This window comes from Geotrypetes seraphini, chromosome 6 (assembly GCF_902459505.1).
Source record: "Geotrypetes seraphini chromosome 6, aGeoSer1.1, whole genome shotgun sequence".
Classification (NCBI taxonomy): Eukaryota; Metazoa; Chordata; class Amphibia; order Gymnophiona; family Dermophiidae; genus Geotrypetes; species Geotrypetes seraphini.
Genome location: NC_047089.1, coordinates 47,897,023 through 47,909,023, shown reverse-complemented (window position 1 = coordinate 47,909,023; position 12,001 = coordinate 47,897,023).

The window sequence follows — 12,001 nt, the reverse complement described above, 5'->3', positions numbered from 1 at the left end:
ATATGAAGTAAGGTGCCAGGGAGGGTCTTACAATTCCAGCATTTGTTAGTAGGGAGTAGACCAGCTTTTGGGGTGTCCAAGTCATCCTATGATGTAAGAGGAACATAGATTGGATTGAATTTGCAGAGGAGATGGTTCAAATACTTTTAGACCAAATAGTTGACCATTGTCTGTCATGGATAGGGTGTTCCACATCATGTTCCCAAACTGCACGAAGGGAAGCATCTGTATTCATAAAGGGTGTGATAAGCAATTTATAGAGTTGGGATGCTACATGTCCTGCTTCGAGAAGCCTAGAACAGTGAGGAATCAAAGAAGGAGGTTCCTTTACAAGAAAATGTAGTATTTTTGATTTTGAAATTACCATAGTAAGTTGTAACCATTGATAAAAAGCTGAGGTTGGCAGAGCGAATTTGTTGCGTAGTTCTGCAAAGGTCAGAAGTTGTACGGCTGGGGTACAAAGATCAGCAAGTGACCAGATCCCCAACTTAGACCAATTTGGCCAGGATATTGGCATTTTGTCGATTAGAAATCGTGGATTATGCTAAAGGAAAACCATAGAGGAGGTGAGAATAGAAACATCCAACGATTTATCTAATTCAAGCAAGCATGAAACCAATTGGGAAATGATGGGATTGGTCTCATATATTGATGTGTGAGATGTCAGCAAAGCAATTAATGAGGGAGAGAAGGCACAAAGGGCGTGTTCGAGGCGCAGCCAAAGAAGACTAGAGCCTAAGGCAGGAGAGAACCATCTGCTAGATTGTTGCAGTATAAAGGCCTTATGATAGGTTAGAAAATCAGGTAATAATATTCCGGCTGTAGCTTTGGGAGATTTAAGTTTTTTGAGTGCAAGTTTTGGTAGCTTTTGGTTCCATATAAAGGTAGAAATATGTTTATCAATTGATTTGTAGAATGAAGTTGGGAATAATCGTGGGATCATGCTGAGAACAAAGTTTATTTGGGGGGCAACAACCATTTTGATTGTCTCTATTCTACCCCATCATGAAAGATGAAGCGGATGCCATGTAGGTAATAGAGTTTTGATATGATCGATTAATTTTCCACTATTATTGTGAACCGTAGCAGATAAGGTAGCATACAAATCAATTCCTAGATATCTCATATGGGTAGGAGACCAAATAAGATGAAAGGGTTGAACTAGGGTCTGATGAGAGTGGGCATTAAGTGGTAATACTTCTTTTTCATGTTGATTAATTTTATAACCAGAGAAAATAGAAAAAGAATGTATCAGTTCAAAAAGGGCTGGAAGAGATTGGTCAGGATTAGAAAGATATAGGAGTACATCATCTGTATAAGCTGTCAATTTATATTCTAATTTATTGTGTAGGATACCAGTGATTTGTTCGCAAGAATTAATTGCTAGGAGGAGAGGTTCAACAGCGATATGAAATAGATATGGTGAAAGGGGACAGCCTTGTCTGGTACCCCTATGTAGCAAGAAAGGTGTGGATAAAATGTTATTCGTAATTACAGAAGCCTTAAGCGATGAGTAGAGAATTTTAACATAGTCAATGAATTGAGGGGGAAATCCAAACCAGCGCATTGTTTTAAAAAGGTGTGACCATTCAGCTCTGTCAAATGCTTTTTCAGCATCTAATGAGAGAGCAATACAGGGATCTTTAATAGTATAAGCAAAGGAAGTAAGATGAAAGAAGAGACTGGAGTTGGCCAATATAAGTCTTCCCGGCATAAATCCCACTTGGTGTGGAGAGATAAGCGTGCCGATAGAGCTCTGCAGTCTAATAGAAAGAGTGGTTGCAAATATTTTATAATCAGTATTAAGTAGAGAGATAGGTCGGTAGTTTGAAATTTGATTAGGATTTTTTCCAGGTTTTGGAATAACTGTAATAACAGCATCTAGGAAATGACTTTTGGATACACTTTGTGGACTAAGTGAGTTAAACAAATTGGTAAGTGTACTAGAAAGTTTATCTTTATAAAGTTTATAAAATTCTACTGTAATACCATCAGCTCCAGGGGATTTACTGGAGGATAAGTGTTTTACAGCTAGGAGAATTTCTGAGTCAGCAAGGGGCCATTGAAGTTCTTCAGAATCTGATAATCCAAGTTTAGGTGGCCAAAAATTCATCTGCACTGGGCGTCTGCTGTGAGGCTTCCGATGAGTAGAGCTGAGAGTAAAAATCATGAAAAGTCCTAGAGATGTCAGAGTGTGATGATAGAAATTTCCCTTCAGGTTATGGGAGAACAAACTAAGATGGTGACAGAGCAGGACGTGTCTTTGTGAGCTCCTGATTTGGTGAGTGTAATTTTCTTACCTACCACGTTTCCTTTACTTTTTTTTTTCAATGCCAAAAAGAAGGGGAAGGCAGAGGATCAACCCTCTACCTCTGTCTGCTACATCCACACCGCAACAGACTGTAATGACTTCATTTACAGTCCCCTCGGCGACGGGCTTATCTGCTGCAGAGCCGCAGAAAAGGCTCAGCTTAGACAGCGTATTTTCACTGAGCCCTGCTGGACCTGACCCTCCCCCTGTGCCTGGAAACGCGGCTGCGTCGAACTACCGATCAGAGGGCTCCCTGGGAATAGAAGGGAGGGAGAATTCACTGCAGCTAGCAGGTTTGGAGGCGATTCCTTCAACATTTCCAACTTCGTTGAAGTCGATTCAGGGAGGAGCACCGAATGAGAGCGGTGGTGAGTTGGGAGGAGACACAAGCCGCAATGGAGTTCAGCGGCTGGAACAAGATCAGTCTCAGATGACCCAACTCAAGCCGCTTCTCAGACCACCGGTGGTAACCCTGGACTCTCTTTGGACAGCAATTGAAAACCTTCATTTGGTATGTAGCAACGTTATTTCCCTAACGCTTGGGCTCCCATTAATCTAATCTAATCTAATCCTTAGGTTTGTATACCGCATCATCTCCACGTTCCACATTAAAAATTAACCAATTGGAATCTCAGGTTCAACAGCAAAATCAGAAAATTGGGGAGATTGAACAAACTATGTTGGAGGTCAAGACTTTTAATAAACAACAAGTTACAGATAAAACTTTTTATCTACGGAAAATTGAAAATCTTGAAAATCAATATAGGAGCCTGAATTTAAGGCTACTGAATTTTCCTATACCTAAACTTATGACTATAAGAGATATTTTTTACAATTTTTTGATCTCCATATTGAAAATCCCAGAGTTTAACATTCCTCCTATACAAAAACTTTATTTCCTTAAAAGAACTATAATGGAAAAGAAAGAAGAGGAAGAACAAGCACCGTTAGAAATTTCCGAGCTACTGGAATCATGCAAAACTGAAATTCTGGGTCGTGCTACTTTGATAGTATCCTTCGTTTTTTTTCAAGATAAGGACATGATTTTGAAATTATACTTTAATTTAAAGCAGATTTTCTATTTGGGTGGAAAAATTTATATCTTTCCTGATGTCTCACGATGGACTCAGATCCGAAGGAAGGAATTTATTCAATATAGATCTAAAGTTATTTCTTTAGGAGCCTCCTTTCAGTTGAGGTTTCCCTGTAAATGTCTCATAAATTACCAACAAAATAAGTATATTTTCTTTGACCCAGAATAACTGCGCTTTTTCCTAGAAGGGAAAGGGATTTTCGATGCTCCTTAGGAAGTACAGGATCACTCATGTCTGTTAATATTTAGCCGAGGTTAACTGCTTTATTCTTTATAATATATTTGTATCTACCCCCTTTTTCTTGGAAGAGATTATTGTTCTCCCAGTTGTGGATTATATATTAAGTTGGAAAATTTCTTTTTTTGTTTTCCAGTAGTATTGATGGTATTTTTTTCTAATTTTCTTTTCAAAGTTAATTCTTTGTTTGTAATTAATTGATAATAAAGAAAAAAGAAAAAAAAAGAAATTTCCCTTCAGAAGTTCTAATAGAGGATATCTGCACTTTAGTTCTTTTACGTTTGAGATAGTTAGCTAGCATTTTACTACTTTTATTCATTTCCATACAATATTTAGTAGAAGTAACAAAAATATCTTGTTGCGCTGCCATACTAGCTAATTTGTTATAGGAATATTTTAATTTATATATTTCAGGCAATAGGGTTTTATCTTTGGAGTGTAAAAATTTCTGTTCAAGACTTTTAATTCGCAGTTCGAGATCGTGTTGTTCCTATCTGTCTTGTTTTAATTTGTAAGCTTGACAAGAGATCAATTCTCCATGTAGCAAAACTTTGAAGACCTCCCAAATAATTAGAGGATCCAAGAATCCGTATTGTTGAATTGAAAAAATTATTCTACAAATTTGTCTAATCGTTGTTTGATGGTTTCATCTGATAACAGGTGATTGGGTAATCACCAAAGGGGGGATCTAGGAGAAGTTACTATATCCCACTTTAGCTCAAGTGATATTGGAGCGTGATCCGAGATGACAATAGGATTAATAGTAGTAGAAACTAGGCTAGGTAAAAAGGAAGAAGATATAATAAAGCAATCAATTCTTGAGTAACTTTTATGTGGGGAGGAGAAAAAGGTATAATCCCTTTCGTCAAGGTGCTGTAATCTCCATGGTTCAGCTAGATCATAATGTTTAATTAGGGAATTCAATACAATATTAGCTTTAGAAGGGACTATGCAGTTGGAAGAGTGTCTGTCAAGCCAGGTATCCAAAGGTAAGTTAAAATCACCAGCTAATATAAGAGGAAGGGAGTCAAATTCAGCTATAGTTTGAAATAGTTGAGTAAAAAATTCAGGGGAATCATTATTAGGGGCATATATGTTAACAAGAAGAACTTCTTGTGAAAAGATATGTGCCCTAACCATTAGCCATCTGCCCTCTGTGTCATGTTTGGCTTCTAGGAGTTAGAAAGGGACAGATTTGTGAGATAGTATTGCAACCCCATGCTTTCTACCAAGTGATGGAGCTTCTGCTATTTGTATCAACCAATTATTGGCACCTAAACAATGAGTTTCCTGTAAAAAGACAATTGACGGCCTGAGTTTTTTAAGATGAGTGAGAATTTTTTTCCTTCTAACAGGGTGTCGCAAGCCATTAATATTTCAGGATACGAATGACAGAATGGAAGGCAGATTATTGCAGGCCATAAAAAATTAGGATTTTGTTTGTATGATTGAAGCACTGCATTTAGGAAAAAAGAAAGAAGCAAAGAAGGGTCTCTGAGGAAGAAGGAACAGAAAAGGCATGAAGAGCTATGAAAAGCTCAGCCGGCGTACAGAGATTGAGAAATAAAGAGGGAAAAGCAGATAGACAAGAGACGCCTGAGAAGAAGACACCCTTCTATAGGTAGTACACAGTACGGGAAAGCCAGGGGTGAGAAATTCAATGTATCAATAACAATAAACATCTATAATTATTTCAAAGAGTAAAGAATGAACACAGAAAACATAGTATTATTCCATAAAACTACTTATGGCAAACATGTAAAGCCCAGTGGATAGTGAAAGAGTAAAGCATTTATGTTATATAGAAAGGTGAAGGTAAAATAGGGTGATGAAGTCATCATAACATAGCCAAAGCATCAGATAACATATGGGAGTAGATAAATAATTTAGAAATACAAAGGACAGGTATATATATCTAAGACATGCGGGAAATCAATTAGTAGCCCAGAATTCTTTCGCTGGAGCAGGAGCCGTACCAAAGTCAGTTGATATCTCCCTCCTTGGACCGTTGGTGAGACCACAGGCTGTTACCCTGGATTCTATTTGGTCTGCGATTGAGAATCTTCACCTGGTATGCACTAACTTTGTTACTATAACTCAGAATTCTACTTCCAGGATAAGTTCCTTAGAGTCTATTACCCAGCAACACCAAGTGGACTTAAAAAATTTAGATAAAGTGACAACGGAGACTAAGAATTTAATTACCAAACAAACAACAGATAAAATGATGATTTTGAGGAAGATTGAAAACCTGGAAAACCAGCAGAAAAGTTTGAATTTGAGGATTCTTAATTTTCCGGTTGCCAAGTTTATGCCACCTCAAGAACTGTTTAAGAACTTTATGTTGAATGTTTTAAATGTACCAGAAACAAGTCTTTCCCCGATACAAATAATTTATTATTTAAAACAAGTGCAGAAAGAAAAAGCTTTAGTAAATGAAAATGCTCAATTAGATGTTTCTGCAATTCTGCAGTCTTCTGATATTGAAACTCAGGGAAGAGCAACATTATTGGTCTCGTTGGTATTTCTTCAAGATAAAGAGATGTTGCTGAAATTATATTTTAATCTAAAGCAGATTACCTATTTGGAGGAAAGGGTATATATATTTCCTGATGTCTCGAGGTGGACGCAATCCAGGAGGAAAGAATTTTTGTCTTATAGATCAAAGGTGATTGCTTTGGGGGCAAGTTTTCAGTTGAGATTTCCTTGTAAATGCTTCGTCTCCTATCAGGGGAGTAAATATATTTTCTTTGAACCTGCCCAATTAGGTTTTTTCCTTGAAGGTAAAGGAATCTCTACACAGTCCGAATGATACAGGCTAATTTATGCAATATTATTTTTTTGGATAGGATAAGATCTAGCTGCTCTATTTCTTAATATTTTTATGTTCTTTCGTATATTTCCCCTTTCCCGAGGGGTTTTATTTTCATCTTGTCTCTTCTCCTCAGGTTGTGGACTGTATTAGATGATTTATTATGGATGTTTAAATTTCAGTTCGTGTTATGACTAAGAGAGTATTATATTTCTGTATTTTCCTTTAAACATCTTTGTATATAGGATGTATTAAAATGGTAAATAAATAATAATAATAATAAAAAAAAAGTATAACACATTTGATACTGAAGGAGAAGGAATTCCTAGTATCTGATGAGAATAAGAATACAATTCATTTAGAAAACTGAGGCTGAGGGTAAACTGTTTCAAATATACAAATTAATAATAATCAGAAGAGCTATATTAATGAATTGAAAAATGTTAAGTTAAAACTGTATGTATTATAAATAGGTATACTGTAATTCATATTGAAGTGCGATTAAAAATATGTAGAATAAAGAGGTAGTGAGAGCAAGATTAATAAATAATAGCTTAATAAAAATAACAATACATATATCTTATGATATATAAACAACAATAAATCTTGTGAATAAACAGATTCAATTCATCATTTAACGGAATCAGGAAGAAGGACCATTTACTTTCTAGGCAGAGAGAGCTACAACAAGAATTCATTATAAAGGGAGAATAGGTTGTAAATCGAGAGTCTTGTGAATGGTTTTCAAGCAGCATGAGGGGTATATAAAACACACACATTAACAAAACAAAAGACAGTATTCTAAGCCAGTGTTTTTCAACCTTTTTACACCTATGGACCGGCAGAAATAAAATAATTATTCTGTAGACCAGCATCGGTCCGTGGACTGGCAGTTGAAGAACACGTGGGCCATAGCCCTCCCATCTCTACCCAATCTCCACCCAAGACCCCACCCCCATAATAGTACTAATTGCACCTTGCACGTCCCGTGCCTCATCTGGAAGCCTTCCCTCTGACGTTGCAACGTCAGAGAGAAGGCTTCTGGTTCAGGCGCAGGATGCCCGTAGGAGCCACTGCCTGTGGCTTTGTGCACTGAATCAGTGAGGAAGAGGGAGCTGGCTCGAAGATTACGCCGCATTGATCGCACCGTGGACCAGCGGTTGAAGAACACTTTTTTGGGCCTGATGCACATGCTGGCCCTGTGGACCGGCACTGGTCCATGGACTGTTCTAAGCAATAATTATGGAGAATATCATCTAGTTGAGGACTAAGCATTTGATAACAGGATATACAGAATTAGTAAGCAAAATTTATCTAGATAAACATGTAAAAATTAATATATCGGTATTTGAGATTTGTAGAAATAAAGCCATGAAACCAAAGAAAAAACAATTTGATAGCACAGAACAGGGAGCATGGATCAAGTTAAGTATATTCTAGTAGAAGACCTAAAATATCTGTGCCATAAATCAGAGTAGCATGAGGGCATAAACAGTGTGAAAAAGTTGGAGCAGGATTGTAATTCATATATAAAGGACAGGGGAAACATAAATCAACGTGAAGGAGTTCTAGGACGAAGATGTCAGTAGGTAAAGCAAGGTTATCTGAGAATGGGAAAGTATTTTAATCTCTTTAAAAAAAAGAAAACAAAAACGGCAAGTGAAAACAATTATCATAAAAGTAGATATAATGCATTTCATATAAGTAGAATACGTAGTTACATATTAAAATTAATTGGGAAGAGAGTTGTGAAAATATTAGAATCAATAAAAGACCAGAAGCATATAAAGAAAGTGAAAGTATGTCAACAATAAAGACCAGTAGCAAGGTTGCACAGCTCAGATAAGAAGTAATCAGATCAGAAATAAAAGAACAGTTTGGCTAAGGTCGGGTAGTAAGCATATCAAGACGAAAGGATGGCCGACATATGAAAAGAGAGATTAGGAGACAGAGTGAACAAGTAGGTAAAGGCGGCAAGAGTCAGAGTACTATGAGCAAATAGATTACCGTATAAAGACTGAAATAAACTAGAGTTATAATCAAAATTAAATGAAATGTCATAGCGCAATAGTAAATATTAATTAGAGAGAAGAAACACAGGTAGTGAAAGAAAGAATAGTTAACAAGAGGAAAGCAGGTCAGCTTACCGGAAATGATATTTTTACAAGATTACAAGGGAACAGAAAAACAACAGCGCATGTGTTAACCAGTGGGGTTGAACAGAAGAGGAAGACGTTATTGTAAGCAAACAGAGAATGGATAGAAAGATTAAATAAGAGTCAAGTATTATATAAAATAGACCAAAGCAGTAAATAATTTAAAAGTTTAAATCTGCGCAGCGCTCTCAGCTCACAGCAGGACCAATTCATGTGGTAGAAAATGGAGTCGTGGTGAGTGCGGGAAAGGCTAAGATGATGAGAAGAAGCTGGCAAATCAAAATGGTTGCAATAGTACATGCGATCACAGGAATTGAACAACCAGGTTATAAAACATCAAACGTTCATCGTAAGAACAACAGTATTAAAATAGGAAAAAAACTCAGTGCAAGAAAAGTCAGAACAATTAAAGATAGTCAGATGAATTACTATAACAGGAACCGTAGCAGCATTCAGACTGGAACCGATGCGCAGAGAAAAGACAGTCAAGTTCCCATGCCCTGCGACTGAAGCTGATCCAGATAAGCCTGTAGAACAGTGGTTCCCAAACCTGTCCTGGAGGACCCCCAGGCCAGTCGGGTTTTCAGGATAGCCCTAATGAATATGCATGGAGCAGATTTGCATGCCTGGCACCTCCATTATATGCAGATTGCTCTCATGCATATTCATTAGGGTTATCCTGAAAACCCGACTGGCCTGGGGGTCCTCCAGGACAGGTTTGGGAACCACTGCTGTAGAAGATCAGGAGAATCAATCACTTTGGTGGCATTATTGAAGGTGACAATCATACGTGCTGGATATTGCAGACCATAACGACCATTGATGGATTTCAGCCTCGGACGCATGGCTAGAAAAGATTTCCTCTTCCTGGAGGTGGTTTGAGCCAGGTCAGGAACAATTTGGATCTTTTTTCCATCTATGATGAGACCGGTTTGTGCTCTGGCTGTGGTGAGTAATTGAAGGGCTTGTGGGAAGCGCTGGAGTTTGACCACAATCGGGCGGGGAAAAGGTTGATTATCTTTGATGGCACTCGATGAGAGCGTTCAATGTCAATGGTGCAGTCAGGATCTAAATTCACCACTTTAGGCAACCATTTTTTCAGAAAAGTATTCATATCAGTTCCTTCAATTCCTTCCTTTAAGCCAATAATACCCTGTTCTAGTTTTTTAATTTGTTTTTCCATATGGTTCTGGGTTTGTGCTATTTCCAGGCTGTGGCATCAGCACGAGATTTCAAGTTTCTCTATGCGCATCTGGAAATTGGATAGTGAGGTGTTAATTTCTGCCAAATCATCTTTTAATTCTTTCGTCGCTTCAAAATGTTTGGTAGTTAATTCCCTCAGGGCTCTCAGCTCGTCCAGAACTATATCACTGGAAGTTGCAGCTTTCTTTTCAGGTGACAGTTTTTCTGGAGTTGGTGGATCAGGTTTGGTTATTTTAAGACCAGCAGAAGAGCTAGCTGTCACATCCATTTTACTTGGTTTTGAAGATGACATTGTCTTTGATTAGTGCAGAAGAGAAAAAGTTGTTTTCAAGTAGATAAAATAAGTCTAGCTTTCAAATTTAGTAGGAGTTGAGGAGAAAAGAGTTCAGGCATCCATCTTGTCAAGAGCTCGGACACGCCCCAAAGTGCCTGTAGTTCCAAGACTCTTCTTGCTGATGTAATGGCCACGAGGAAAACCATCTTCATTGTAAGATCCATCAAGGATGCTTCCTTAAGAGGCTCATATGGAGCCTGACTGAGGTCTTGTAAAACCACATTAAAAGTTTCATGATGAAAATCGGTGTTTTACCAGCAGTCTGAACTGTAGCGCCCCTTTAGGAATCTGGCTATGTCTGGATGAGATACCAAAGAAACTTTACGCTCTTGGGCTCTGAAACAAGAATCCTACCACTTTGACTCTGAGAGATGCCACTGTGACTCTTGTCAAGGCCAACTTGGAGGAAAACTACCACCACCAAGATTGGAGCAGAGAACAACTCCGCCTTCTCCTTAATGTACCAGTACTGAAATGTTTCCCATACCTTAGCATAAGCAGAGACCATTGTATAATTTTTGACTGAGAAGAGTAGCAATGACTACCTCTGAGTATCCTTTGTCCATTAATGTCATGCACTCAAGAACCATGCTGTAAGAGCTAAGTGATCTGGATTTTCTATGACCACTGGCCTCTGAGAAAGAAGGTCCGGCTGAACCTGCAATCTGAAACCTGAGCCCCACTGAAGACATAATAGATCTGCATACCACGGTCTGCATGACCAATCTGGTGCCATGAGAATGACTTTCCCCAGATAGTTCGCAAACCTGTGGAGTATCTGCCCTATCATGGGCCATGGAGGATACACAAACAAGAGCTCATTCTTTGGCCACAGCTGGACCAGAGCATCCAAACCTGTGCTTCTGGGCTTGAATCTTTGATTGAAGAAGCAGTCTGCCTTCTAGTTTCTTGCTGTCACCATCAGATTGAACGTTGGGTGACCCCAGTGATGAATAATGGATTTGGAAGGCTGCTGCAGATAGTGTCCATTCTCCCAGATCCAGTGTTTGGCCGCTAAGGAATTTGGCCTGGACACTGTACACTCCTACTATGTGCACTGCTGAAAGAGCCTGAAGATTAAACTCTGACCACCTGAACAGTTAAGTGGGCCTCCAGACTCAGCCGCACACTTTTTGTGTGTTCCTTGTGATTGACATACACCATTGCATAGCATTGTCTGAGAAGACTCAGACCTCTTGCTCCTCCAGACTTTTCTTCAGCTTTTGCAACACCAAGCACATGGCTTGAAGCTCCAATCTGTTGATCGACCATTTCCTTTGAGAGACCGGCCAATGCCCCTGGATCAGGTGTCCGTTACAGTGAGCCCCTCAGCTGAACAGGCTGGCATCCGCCGCCACAATTACCCACGAAGCTTTTCTGAGGCATGCCCCTTGATAATGCCTCTGGGCAGAGCCACCAGTCCATACTGTCACAGGTTATGGAGTCCACAGCAGAGTCATCTGCAGGGAGTCTAACTGTGGCAATCAACGCGATAGAGCACTCTGGAAAGGACGCATGTGAGCCTTTGCCCGCGGGATGTTTATTGTGGTTACCATGGAGCCTAGCACTTGGAGGTAGTGTCACACAGAGCTGGCTTGGCCAACCAGTTCCTTATCTGGGTACAAAGCTTCTGTCTGTGCTTCTGGAAGACAGACATGGCCTTCTGCCGTGTTGAAGAAGACTACCAGTTATTCCAGGGATTGGGATAGAACCAGTTGGCTTTTTCTAAAATTCACTATCCAACCCAGACTCTGCAGGAACTGGACCACATGAGCCACCACTTGTTCTCCTTCCAAGAACGATGGAGCTATGATCAGCCAGTCATCCAAGTATGGTTGCACTTGTACTCCTGCA